Source organism: Panthera tigris, chromosome A1 (assembly GCF_018350195.1).
Source record: "Panthera tigris isolate Pti1 chromosome A1, P.tigris_Pti1_mat1.1, whole genome shotgun sequence".
NCBI classification, from domain to species: Eukaryota; Metazoa; Chordata; class Mammalia; order Carnivora; family Felidae; genus Panthera; species Panthera tigris.
This window is the reverse complement of record NC_056660.1, coordinates 201,136,256-201,150,406: the sequence shown is the minus strand read 5'-3', so window position 1 is coordinate 201,150,406 and position 14,151 is coordinate 201,136,256. Positions and strand designations below refer to the sequence as shown.

General features: G+C 42.6%; 1 pseudogene; it reads left to right on the top strand.

Annotated features, from left to right (window-relative positions):
* Positions 1-4,035: 4,035 nt before the first annotated feature.
* Positions 4,036-13,042, top strand: LOC122230678 (annotated as a pseudogene).
* The last annotated feature ends 1,109 nt before the right edge of the window (positions 13,043-14,151 follow it).

Below are 14,151 nucleotides of genomic sequence, written 5' to 3'. Positions count from 1 at the left end.
CCTCCGCCCTCCCGGCTCTGGCGCGGCTCGGAGGGAGCCTGCTACAGACGCGGCAGGTGATGTCTAGCCCGTCTCCGGGAGGAGAGCTTGAAACTCCTAACGTGTGCACACATATATACATCTACAGACTATTCTGTGCAGTTCGTCTGAAGCAGCGGTCACTTATTTGATGACACACATGAGAGGATGGAGAACACTTTCCCGCTCCCCCCGGGACATCCCTGGGTTATTAAGGAGATTTATGTTTGCGCAGGTGGTAGGCGCTCTCCAGCTGCCCTGCATCCCGGACGACTCTCTGCTCTCCAATCGCACACACCCTCCCCTCCGGTCTCTGAAGGCTTAACCGGTTCTCTCTAGATTAAGGTTTCCGAGTCCCAAGGCCCCATCGAGTCTGCTTCTCTTTTCCTTTTGTTTGCTTTGCCTAACAGCTTTTAAGGAGCCACCTAGAGGTCAAGAAACAGAAAACTACCGAAAGCAGATACTGTGTAAATGGCACAAGCCTGTTGACCTTCGTCAAACTCGAACACAGTTTTAAGATAATACTACTTCTAACCCGGCAAGACTGCAGCTTGGGATTTTCAGTGCTCCCCACCAAATAAAGTCAAACTAAAAGCTATCAGAGAGGGGAGGGGAAATCTATGTTATAACATAAGAGGCAGTAAGACCTTATGATTCTCCAGGGTGTTAGAACACATGAAAAGATTTTAAGTATTTCTCATGAATCTTGTTCCCTTTTCCTTTGTTTTGGGAATGCCAGATTTGATACTCATAAATTCATTTTATATCAGTGTCAAAAAAAATTAAAGAAGATGCGAGACACAAATTTTGAAAACTGAAGCGCTAAACAAGAGAGAGCGATGCTCACTTTACTGAGGAATGGTTAAGTTTTAACTGGTGTATTTATAAAGTATGCCTGTTTCCGGTTCAGTATTATATAGGCAAAATTTCGGAGGAGTGTAGATTATTTAAATTGGTGTTAAGAGAATATGAGTAATACAATTCACTAAGCATATTAATATTAATTAATATTTAAAAATCTGCCAAGCGCCAGGCACTGGGTTCAGAATAGGCTGCATGGGGGGCACCTGGATGGGTCAGTCAGTTGAAGGTCAGACTTCCCTCAGGTCATGATGAATTCAAGCCCCACTTTCTGCTGGCTGCTGTCAGCAAAGAGCCCACTTCAGATCCTCTGTCCCCCTCCCTCTGTCCCTCCCTCACTGGCACTCTCTCAAAAATAAACATTAAAAAAAAAAAAGCACACACACACACACACACACACACACACACTAGAGAACTACTTATTTATGAACTACAAATCTCAGGAAAAATTCTTCTCAGTGAGAAAATTATGGTTATAATGATTAACCCTTTCTAAACAAAGCCTTATAAGAGACCCTGTAGGATTAAGATGTTACATCATGGACTCTTTTGGGACCTTGACCAGACTTGCTAAACCCAAATTGCCTGATCAATGGTTGCTAAATCACAACCCTGTCTTGCTGCCCTGAATCCTGTCTCGGGATTAACTACAATCATTTGTCTATACCTTCAGAGTTTGAACAGCAAGCACTTTTCCAAACAAGCTGAACATTGACTGACCTTCCCCAGGTGTTCCTGGGAAATAGGCCCAAATTCACTGTATTTCAGATGAGCTGACCTTGTTTAAGGAAAAATTATCTTCTCGGTTGAATCAATGTGTTGGTGAACAGGAAAAAGGGACTTGCCCAAGCTGAGGCAATTGCTTTTGTTGTTACAGCAAGATAAATTGAGAAAGAAATATAATTCTTGTTTTGCTAAGCCTTTTTTTAATTTTTTTTAACCTTTGTTTATTTTTGAGACAGAAAATGAACAGGGGAGGGTCAGAGAGAGGGAGACACAGAATCTGAAACAGGCTCCAGGCTCTGAGCTGTCAGCACAGAGCCTGATGCAGGGCTTGAACTCACGGACCGTGAGATCATGACCTGAGCCAAAGTCGGCCGCTTAACCGACTGAGCCACCCAGGCACCCCTTGTTTTGCTAAGTCTTTTGACAGTCTTTTCCCATTGTTACCTGCTTTATATTTAGATAGTTGATATTTTTGACCTTATCTCAACTTCACTTCCTTTTTTCAAACGTTCTATAGTCTTTAAAACCAGGGTCTGTAATACTTTTCCTGTATAGCTTTTTCTGACCTTTCTAGTCCAAATTGAACTTTTCTTTCATGATGAATTAAACATGGCCACAAATAGTTTGACTAGTCCTCACCATGTGGAGTACTGAGGGGAAACGAGAGTCCCGTGTTTCCCTTCTTCAAGCTGGCTGGTTGGTCTCTATGACTTCTCTGGTCTATTGAACATGGCAAAAGTAACATTGTGTGAGTTTCCAAATCCAAACCACAAGAGCATCTTCTTCCTTCCTCCTCGTTCTTGCAAGACAGACTCCAGGAAAGACGTGTGACTACTTTGAGATCAACATGCTGTGAGAAGCCCAAACTGCATAGAGGGACAGGAACAATGAGATGCCAGGTGGAGAGAGGCCAAAGAGCAGGAAGGTGCTACATTTGTGACAGTCTCTTCTTGGAGCCTTAGGCAAGGTCAGTCCCCAGCTGAGTACTGTGCAGTGACCCCAGCTGATACTCCGTGGAGAAGAATTGGCCAGCTGAGCCCCGCCCGAACTCTTGGCCCACAGGATTGGGAGATAGCGCTGTCACTTTAATCCACTAAATTTTAGGGTAGCTTGTGTCACCACAGTAAATTATCCAACAGTCTCCTCTGAACTCATACTGTCCCTAGGATTAATTTGACAATTAATAATTTATAGCTTTGTGACTTGACCTTCATTGTTGGCTTCAAGTTACATTTAAATATTTTATTAGTATTCAACTGGTTATGTGATTATATCTTCTTTCCCAACTATATTACAACTCTTCTCAGTACCTCAAAATAGTTCTATACATCTTTGTGTTTCCTGCAGTATCTTAAAAAAAATAGTTACTGCTAGTGTGCTCTGTTTTTTACTTCTTAGAGAATCAGTTAGGAAATACACTTTTTTCCTTTTTTTGCTAAAACTTGTGTTTGTAGAATAATGCTATAAAATCTTTATTTTTTTTTTCTTTAGGATATAAGCTGTTGTTGAGTGAAAAGTATATGACAGGATCCTAGAAAGGTATGAAAATGAGAATGACAGGGGGAGGGGCCTGGGTGGCTCAGTCAGTTGGGTGCTCGACTCTTGGTTTCGGCTCAGGTAATGATCTCACAGTTTATGAGTTAGAGGCCTGCGTTGTGCTCTGTGCTGACAGTGCAGAGCCTGCTTGGTATTCTATCCCTCCCTCTCTCTCTCTGCCCCACCCCCACTTGCCCACACTCTCTCCCTCTCTCCCTCTCTCCCTTTCAAAATAAATAAATACAGGGGCGCCTGGGTGGCGCAGTCGGCTAAGCGTCCGACTTCAGCCAGGTCACGATCTCGCGGTTCGTGAGTTCGAGCCCCGCGTCAGGCTCTGGGCTGATGGCTCAGAGCCTGGAGCCTGTTTCCGATTCTGTGTCTCCCTCTCTCTGTGCCCCTCCCCCGTTCATGCTCTGTCTCTCTCTGTGCCAAAAATAAATAAAAAACGTTGAAAAAAAAATTTTAAAAAAACAAAATAAATAAATACATAAATATAGAAACACATAAAGTGAGAATGGGAATGTGGGTTACCTCTTTTGGAAGGCGCTATTTAATTTTTAAAAATTTTTATTGAAGAAAAACATTATATCAAACAGTAATACACGAGAGGGAAGGATGTAATATGTTTACCTGTATCACTCAACAAACCACAATTTCTGTCTTTGTCAATCTGACAGTTGAAAACAGCATGCATTTACAGTTTATATTTGTTTTATTGTAAGTTGGGGTGAGCATTTTTAATATGTGAAAATGTAATGTACAAGCATTGTTGCAAACAACAAAATTCTGTCTCAGTCGTTGAAGCAGAAAAACAAGCATTTAAAACTTGTCAGGTACTTCTTGGGATTGTTGAAAAAATAGACTCAAGGTAAACTTTGAGGAACACCAGAATTCATGGAGAGCACTGATGCCTGCCCCATCAAACACGAAGGCCAGGGACTCGGTACCCTGCGTCCACTTCTGCCTCCATCCCTGAGGCCTCTTGCGTGTCAGCAGCTGACCCTTGGCAATCCCTGCAGCCCCTTCACCAGCCAAGTGGGAGGGCTGTTCTGCTCCCCTCCGAATCGGTCGCTCACCTGGGAGTGTAAGGCCAGAGCATGAGCCTGACTAGCTTCCAGAGACCCTGAGTGTTTGAGAGAAGACAGGATTCCTAATGTGGAACTCTCCCTAAATACAGAAGCGTTTCCCAAATACAACCAGGGGCCCTGAATATGTCAAATATCCACTCCAGTCCTCCTCACTGTGACAGGCAAACTTTCTTCATCCTGATTCTTTAAAACAACAGCAGATGCTCCCCAACTTGATATGCCTTGTACCCACTTAAATGCAGACATGCCATCCAACCCACAGAGAGAACCTGCCCCACTAGAAGAGGAAGTTGGATCCCTGCCTTGTACAGATGCACATTCTCAGGCCCTGGGACAGGAGCTCGTAGTGTGTGCATTTGACATATGCTTTTGTACAATTTGCTGAAGTAAACACTGTAACTGGAATTATTTAATATGACCACTTATTTCTACTCCAACTGCTCTTGTATCTCACTGTCCCACAAGTCAGATGGCATGCTGGGTGTGTTTCTGGGATCCCCTTAAGAGCAAGTTGAGTTAAGGATACATTTCATAGGGCTTTATTATAATATAGTTTTCTGTTTTGCGGTCCCTTTGGTACAGAGACAAGTTATTGCTAGCCACCCAGTTTAGAAATGGCTTAAAGGTATACAGACTTCTTGCTGTGTGACCCAACTAGCACTGTGACTGAGTCAACTCTCTGGGCATCTTGACATAAACGTGAACAATCAAAGACCAGATCCTGATATCATATTGTCACTTGGCACCAGAAATAAGTTGATAGGGAGGAAAAAGGATGCCATAGCCAAACCAAAAGTGTATTGGACTGAATTGTATCCCCCCTAACCCCCCACACACCAAATTCATATGGTGAAGCTCTAATCCTCAGTACTTTAGAATGTGACTGTATTTGGAGATAAGCCTTTAAAGAGGTAATTAGGTTACATGAGGTCATATGGGTTGGCCTAGAATCTAATATGACTAATCTTGGACCTAATCCAATATTGAATCCTTATAAGAAGAGGAAGAGATACCAAAGGAAGCGTGCATGCACACACACACACACACACACACACACACACACACTCAGAAAAGGCTGTGTGAGGACACAAAGAGAAGGCAGTCATCTGCAGGACAAGGAGAGAGGCCTGGAGAATCCAAGTTTGCTTCCATCATTTGTCACTGTCTATTTAGTTTTTGGTAATAACTTTTCCCAGTGTGCCTTCTGTCTTGTGACATTACCACCAAGAATTATTTGTTATATAGCCAAATTAACCAGTCTTTTTAAAAAAGGGCTTTTGATACAGAGAAAGACAGATACCATATGGTTTCACTCTTATGTGGATCCTGAGAAACTTAACAGAAACCCATGGGGGAGGGGAAGAAAAAAAAAAGAGGTTAGAGTGGGAGAGAGCCAAAGCATAAGAGACTCTTAAAAACTGAGAACAAACTGAGGGTTGATGGGGGGTGGGAGGGAGGGGAGGGTGGGTGATGGGTATTGAGGAGGGCACCTTTTGGGATGAGCACTGGGTGTTGTATGGAAACCAATTTGACAATAAATTTCATATATTGAAAAAAATAAAATAAAATAAAAGTAAAAATAAATAAATAAATAAATAAAATAAAATAAAAAAGGGCTTTTGTTTCTGTCATACCTAGAAAGGCCTTCATTGCTTTAAGGAAAAAATAAAGACATCCTATGTTTTCTTCTAGTATTTTTTGCTTTCTCTTTTTTATGTTTGAAATTTAAGTTAATGTAAATGTTGATCTCTATAAATGTAAAATTATTATAAAAATTTATGGTAATAATTATGACTTACCTTCCTGTCATTTTCAGATATCTTGTACTTTAGAATTTTATGTCATCTCTGCATTTGGGCAATAAACTAACCAATCATTTAAATGAATTGTTTGTTATTTGTTTAATATTCCTGATTCTTTCTCATATTTCAAGTTACCTTAAGGAAGTGGCAATGTCTAGTTAAGAGGATGGGTGGGGGGAGAGGCTAACCAAATACATGAATAAGAAGGAGAATTAAATAACCTGAATATCTGAATATGCACCTGAATATATACCTGAAAGTAGAAAAGATTCTGTAACTGGACTGAGTCTCAAGAGATCTAGCTCATGTTCACATTTTAGAGACAAAGCAATTTATAAAAGGCAAAATTGAAGATCTCAAAGCCTTTATCCCTAAAATTTTATCTCAACCTTTACAATGTTGGGGGGAGATGGAGAGGGAGAATATTGTTCACTATAAATGATTTCAGAGTTTCAATTATTTTTAATTTTCTTTAATTGATTTGGAGATAGAGAGAGAATGTGTGTGTGTGTGTGTGTGTGTGTGTGTGTGTGCGTGCGCATGCGTGCACTTGAGGGAGGGGCAGAGAGAGAGAGGGAGAGAGAGAATCCCAAGCAAGGTCCATGCTCAGTACTCAGCACAGAGCCTGACATGGGGCTTGATCTCATGACCATGAGATCATGACCTGAGTGAAAATCAAGAGCCGGAAGCTTAATTGACTGAGCTGCCCCAGGCACCCCTACAATTTCAGTTTTTATCCAAATGTTTGACTTTATGCAAAGAGTCTTATCTCAGAATAGAACCAATATATTACTTCCCATGACATTTTAACTGTTTTGTTAGTTTTTTTCAATAAGAATTAAAAGTTAGATAAAATGAATTCATCTCATTCTCTACAAAATAGTTAGATAAAATGAATTCTCTAACAAAAAGTTAGATAAAATGAATTCATCTCTATAACTAGATAGTTGCCCATTTGTAGTGATGTCCTTGTTTTTTTTTTCATTAAACCGTTACAGAGAAAGCGTGCTCTATTTTAGTTTTAACAAACTGTGAGGTGCTCTATAAAGGTCTTTTTGAAGATGTGGCATAATCAATAAATAGTAACTCTGGTTTGTGTTCTGATGCAAAGCAGCTTTGTATTCACCCTGGAAGATTAATGGTTGCTAAGGAGAGTGTTTATCTGATAAATGTAGGTTTTGTTTGGTAAGGAACCTTTGAAGAAGTTTAGTTTTTCTCAGTGTAGAGAATCAGCAAAAATGGAGAGAGCATGTGAAAAAAGAAAGCTCTGTGTGTGGATGAGACAGCCTTGCATATTCACACTGGTTAAAAGGATATTTGAAGGCAGTAGTTTTGAGTCATAGCAGTACCACCTAATCTTTTGGTGAATTTAGAAGTAACTACCCCTCCAAATTTCAGTTTCCCTTCCTTTAAAACAGGGGGATAGTACACATCTGTCAAATGTTGTTGAGATAAAAGTTTTGGCAGTATTGCAAACTATAAAATAGAATATTTGGATGTTTGTTGTAGTGATTTTTGTTGTTACCACTATTATTGTTATAGATTACACAATTATGGTATTTTTTGTCTTGAGGATCTTTTGTGCAAAAATGCATCCAATTTGGAGCTGTGTTGTGTTGTGCACTGTAGCTGAGAATAAATGTTACCAAGTCACTCTAGTGGATTAAGGAACAGAATTTATTGACAGGGGCGCCTGGGTGGCTCAGTCGGTTGAGCATCTGACTTCAGCTCAGGTCATGATCTCAAGGTTTATGAGTTCAAGCCGGGCATTGGGCTCTGTGCTGATAGCTGGGAACCTGGAGCCTGCTTCAGATCCTCTCTCTCTCTCTCTCTCTCTCTCTCTCTGCCTCTCCCCTGCTCATGCTGTGTCTCTCTCTCTCTCAAAAATAAATAAAAACCTGGGGCGCCTGGGTGGCTCAGTCGGTTAAGCGTCCGACTTCGGCTCAGGTCACGATCTCGCGGTCCGTGAGTTCGAGCCCCGCGTCGGGCTCTGGGCTGATGGCTCAGAGCCTGGAGCCTGCTTCCGATTCTGTGTTTCCCTCTCTCTCTGCCCCTCCCCCGTTCATGCTGTGTGTCTCTCTCTGTCTCAAAAATAAATAAACGTTAAAAAAAAATTAAAAAAATAAATAAAAACGTTAAGAAAAAGAATTTATTGGCAAACCTTACAATGGATGTGATCACCAGAAAGAAAGACATAAGCCATCCAATACCTCCTCTTAATTAGCACAACACCCCTGAGGAGGCCTGCTGGTGCCAGAGTCCTCCACCAGACACACAACGTAGGTTTGGCATTCAAGGAACTGTACCTCACTGTTGATAGAGAGCAGCCTTTTTGATGGAGTTTGTGGCCAACACATACAGGCATGGTAGAGAAATATCAGCTGCCAGCATGCTGTGACCTTGGTGCCCGTGCAAAGCGAGATTTAGACACAGCAGCTTTGTGAGGGACCGAAGGAAGAAAAGCAGCACCAGAGTAAAGAGAATTGTGTAACGTTGAATTTAGAAGCAGATCTCCAGGTCCCCACCTGAATTGTACATTGTTGGGCAAATGCTCCTCTCCCAGCCTCAGAGAAAACGGAAAAGAGTAAAACTGGTCTTTAGTCTTGATCTGCAGACTTGAGGGTGTGGGTACTCAGGACTGGACACATAATTTTGGGGGCCCAGAGCAAAACTCAGATGCAGGCCCGATGTTCAAAACTCGCTAATTTTGAGAGGACTACCATAGAGAATTAAACCACGTGTAGGGCTGTTATTAGGACTCAGGGTAACTTTACAAGTTGGTTCTGCCTCCTATATAGCTGGCTGCGTGGGTACTTTACTGAAAATAGTAAGATCGGTGTCCACACGCACACTGAATGCTGGATGCTAAGACCTCTTTTATTTACTTTTTTTTTTAAATTTTTTTTTTCAACGTTTTTTATTTATTTTTGGGACAGAGAGAGACAGAGCATGAACGGGGGAGGGGCAGAGAGAGAGGGAGACACAGAATCGGAAACAGGCTCCAGGCTCCGAGCCATCAGCCCAGAGCCCGACGCGGGGCTCGAACTCACGGACCGCGAGATCGTGACCTGGCTGAAGTCGGACGCTTAACCGACTGCGCCACCCAGGCGCCCCACTTTTATTTACTTTTTTAAAAATATTTTGGGGCACCTGGGCTGGCTCAGTCGGTCAAGCGTCCAACTTCGGCTCAGGTCATGATCTCACGGTTGTTTCAGCCGCGCATCAGGCTCTTTGCTGACAGCCCAGAGCCTGGAGCCTGCTTCGGATTCTGCGTCTCCTCTCTCTCTATGCCCCTCTCCGCTCATGCTTTGTCTCCCTCTCTCTCTGTCAAAAATAAACATGAAAAAAATTTACATTGTTTAATTTAACTAAAGTTGACACATAATGTTACATTAGTTTCAAGTATACAACAGTGATTTTATAACTATATGGTATGGTCACATGACCATCTGTCATCATAGGATGCTATTATAGTATCATTGACTACATTCCTTATGCCCTACCTTTTATTCTCATAAATATCATAATAAAAATCCTCAGATTAAAAGATGATATTGTATCTATGAAAAAAGAACAAGCTGTTATGAAAAAAGAACATTTAAGGGGAAAAAAGATCAGATTTTAAAACATGATAAAAGCAACGAAAGGAGTTTGGGAACATAAAGTTGAGGAAAATCTCACAGAAAGTAGAGCAGAAAGACAAAGAGATGGCTGTAAGAAGAGAAAAAAGATAGTATTATATAATTAGTCCAGGAGGTCCAATAGCTAAATAATAGAGAAAATGGAGACAATCGACAGCAAAATAATTCAAAAATTGGGTAAAACTGAAGGAAATGGCAAGCTGAAGGTTTCCACTAAGTTCCTGGTTGAATGAAAATACACCCCTCCTGTATAGCTGGAAAATACCAAGGCACATCTCTGTGAAATTTCAGAACACTGTGGATAAGAAGAAAATCCTATAGGTTCCATAGAAGGGGATATGGAACTGGTCAAAAAATAGAATGGCTTTAACATTCTTAACAGAACAGAAACACCTCCAAAATTCTGCAGGGAAATGTTGTCAAGCTAGAGTTGTAGGCCCTGTCAATTAATGTCAATTAAATATGAGGACAAAAGAAATGTATGTTAAAGTATGAACTATCTCAAAAAAATCATCCCCCGTGCATACTTTTTCTCAGCAAGCTACTGAAGAAAGTTCTCAAAAGTAAGAGAGTAAATCAAATTAAAGGGGAAAACATGGGAACAGGAAGGGAGCTCTTAAGATGAGAAAATATTGCAAAAAATATACTCATCAAAGCATACTGAATAGTAGCAATGAAAGTGTGATTTATTTTCTTACTTTAATTAGAAATCCTATAGTAATCTGTTGTTGAATGGAATTTTTGTTGCTAATTTTTGTTAGTTTCTCTTTTCATATTAAATCTTCTCCTTGCGTGTTGGGTGATGTTGAATTGTTTATTCTTGTTTAAGATTGTGGGAATTAAAAGTTTATTTTAATCACTCTGAGCACATATATGGGACTTTTCTGACTTTGAGCTTCACTTGAAGGTTCTTTTTCTTTTTTTTTTTTAAGGTTTTATTTTTAAGCAATCTTTACACCCAAAATGGGGCTCAAACTCACAACCCCAAGATCAAGAATCACATGCTGTACAGACTGAGCCAGCCAGGCATCCCCACTTGAAGATTATCTTAAATGTTTTTGAGGAATCTTGGGCTGGTTGTACATACCTGAAAATATGGTTTTTGATAGATACCCATAATTATACAAAGGAAGTTTTCTTTTATTCCTAAATTACTGAAGGTTTTTTGTACTTAATGAATACTTTTGAATCAATCTCTCATGATAAGTTACTTTTAAAAGTAGAATTTATTTATTTATTTATTTATTTATTTATTTATTTATTTATTATGCATACATGCATGAGCTGGAGAGGGGCAGAGAGAGAAAATAAGAGAGAGAGAGAGAGAGAGAGAGAGAGAGAGAGAGAATCCTCAGCAGGCTCCATGTTCAGCATGGAGCCTGATGCCGGGCTCAATCCCTTGAACCTGGGATCATGACCTGAGCCAAAATTAAGAGTCTGATGCTTAACCAATTGAGCCACCCCGGCTCCCCAAAAGTAGAATTTAAAAAGAGATCGCACTGAATTTACTGATTGATTTAGGGAAGGTTGACAACTTTGTAATGTTGATTCCTCTTTATTTGGTTGTCTCCATTTTATGTAGTCTGAGGAAATGTTTACTTTTCCTTCATGTAAATTTTACACGATCTTAGTTAAATACTTCTTAAGTATGTAATTCATAGCATTGTTTTGTTTTTGTCATTGTTAAGGTTTGGGTTTTTTTTTTTTTTTTTTAAGTAGGCTTCATGCCCAGCATAGAGCCCAACACAGGGTTTGAACTCACCATCCTGAGATCAAGACCTGAGCTGGATCAAGAGTCAGATGCCCAACTGACTGAGCCCCCCAGGTGCCCTTAAAGGTCTTTTAAAACAAATGTTTGTATTTTGTTATTTCTATAAATTTTAAAAAGTGGGTTGGACACAGAGACTGGTGGGAGGGCTGGGGGAAGAGACCCAAGCCTAGAAAAATCGCTGACTAATGGAGGGTGGCCTAGGAGGGGGTGGTGCACAGGTGCCGGCTGGGGTCAAAGCACCTGAGTACAAGCAGAATGGGCTTTGAGCTCATGAAGAAGCTGGGGTCTGTACTTCCTGCCAGGGGCCCTACCCAACATTCCAGGGGCAGGGGTTACGCTTTGCAAAGGAGGAAACTGAGGCCCAAGGAATTTGGGTATCTTTCCTAAAGTCGCAAAGCTGAGTCCAAACCACACTGGGACTCTGTCACTAGAAGAATCTTTCTGGTCCTTGTTTCCTCATTCTGTCCTCCCAGCTTCCCAGTAAGCACACAGACCCCAAACCACCCTTGACACCTTGAGCCATGCTGTGCATTCCAGAGCACCCCACTTACCCACCCCTCTACTGTCCCTGGCATTGCTGAGCAGCCTGTGGTCTGTGGAACTGGCCCCATCCTCACCCTGGTCCCGGAGCTGCCGCAGGAGCTCCCGCTACTGACCTGGGCTACACAGCCCTATCTGGCCTGCTCCTGAGCCTGCTGTCCCACCCACTCTGAGCTGGTCGGGGGAGCGCTCCCCGGGCGGCTGCGGTCCCTGCACGCCTCTGCCCTGCTCCCTCTGGCTGCTAGCCTAATGGGTGTGCTGCAGGCAGGCCTCAGGGTACCCAGTGCAGCTGGTGGCCACGGCCATATGCCTGTCCACCTGGTCACGCTGGGCGGGGCAGGGTTACTACTCTAGACAGCCACAGTGGCTGCTGCCATGGCTACATGCTCAACAACAAGCCCCCCTTCCTGCAGCTCTTCTGTGGCTTCCTTGTTGGCCTGGTCTATGCAGACAGCGCTTTCCTGTGGCTGAAGCTCTCTGAGCTGTGGCTGCAAGCACTGCAGAGAGCATCTTGTGCAGGGCCCGGGCAGGGTGCCCTTAGACTCCTTCTTACCTCGGGTGGCCTGGCGGCGCTGCCCGTCACCCACCCCGGTGGAGGGAGGCCTCCAGCCCCTGGACCTCCTTACATGGCCTCCCCTAGCCTCAGGCCCCACAGTGAAGGCTCAGCCCAGCCCCCGCCAGGCCTGGAGACAGTGCAGCAGACCTGGGAGGGCTCCTCCGAGGTGGGCCCGGCCTGGGCCCCACTGTGGGCAGACCCGGAGGAGCAAATGCTGCAGGTGGGGATCCAGCCCTCACTCCTTGGGCGGGAGAGGGGACAGCCCAGGGTGCCGAAAGCCCCCTATGGCTGCCCAAGTCCTCCATCCCCTCTCTGCAGACACAGCAGCTGGAGCACACGGGCTTCCTCACCGGCAGGCAGCAGCGGCAATGGCAGCCACAGGCCACCTGGAGGGCGCCATGTCACTCCTGGTGGGCGGGGGAAGGTAGCACTGAGGCCCTAGTGACTCAGGGAAGAAGCTGCTTGCCCACCCCCGGGGCCCTGGTCCTCCCTAGCACATGTAAGCCTTCGGGTGACGAGAGGCTTGGCCTGTGGGTGAGTAGTCCGAGCCCCAGACCTGTCTCCGGACAGCCAGACAAGCAAATAAGCAGGGCAGGGTAGAGCAATGGTGGGAGTCTGAGCCCGTTGGTCCCCACAAGCTGGCAAAGAGAGTCTGGAGAGGTTTGCCACAATGGTGGAGTCAGGTAGGAAGTCCACCTGCCGCAGCACCTGAAAGAGCGTCGCTGACCTCTGTCCCCTGGTGGTATCCTCTCCCGGGCCTCAATAAGCTGCGCGGAGATACCTCCGCATTTTGCAGGACCCAGTGCAGAATGTAAACGTGGGGGCCTCTGTTCTAAAAGGAAGTCCCGTTACAAATACTAAACCATAAAGTTGTTACCTTTCTTCTGCGGTCTCTCTCTTGACTTCTGTCTTTTCTCCTTGGTATCTAATGTTGTTCTAAGTAGAAGAAAAAAGTTGTAATTATTCGAAAGAATCACACCATTTATATTGTTCAATACCAGATTAGATGCAAATGTAAGAGCATTTAACTCAGATGCAGACTCACTGAAATGACAGAATATAATTACTACCTATAAAATACTGTCATGTCTTTACAAAATATTTTGTTTGCAATAAGGATTATATAACAATCAAACTTTAGAAACTATTAAGATAATGTCTTATATTTAAAGTTAAGCAAGCATTTTACTTTAGAATATTATCAGAAATAGCTCAGTGAATATATAGCAAAATCTTTTTAATTAGCCACATCTCATTCATTTTCCCTTTCTTTCTTTCTTTCTTTCTTTCTTTCTTTCTCTTTCTCTCTCTAAAAATTTTATTTATTTATTTATATATTTCTAGGGCTAAACATATTTATTATTTATTATTTATCTATTTATTTTAAGTTTTTTAATTTTAATTTTTAAAATTTACATCCAAATTAGTTAGCATATAGTGCAACAATGATTTCAGGAGTAGATACCCCTTAGCCTTAATGCCCCCTAATGCCCCTTATCCATTTAGCCCATCCCTCCTCCCACAACCCCTCTAGTAGCCATCTGTTTGTTCTCCATATTTAAGAGTCTCTTATGTTTTGCCCCCCTCCCTGTTTTTATATTATTTTTGCTTC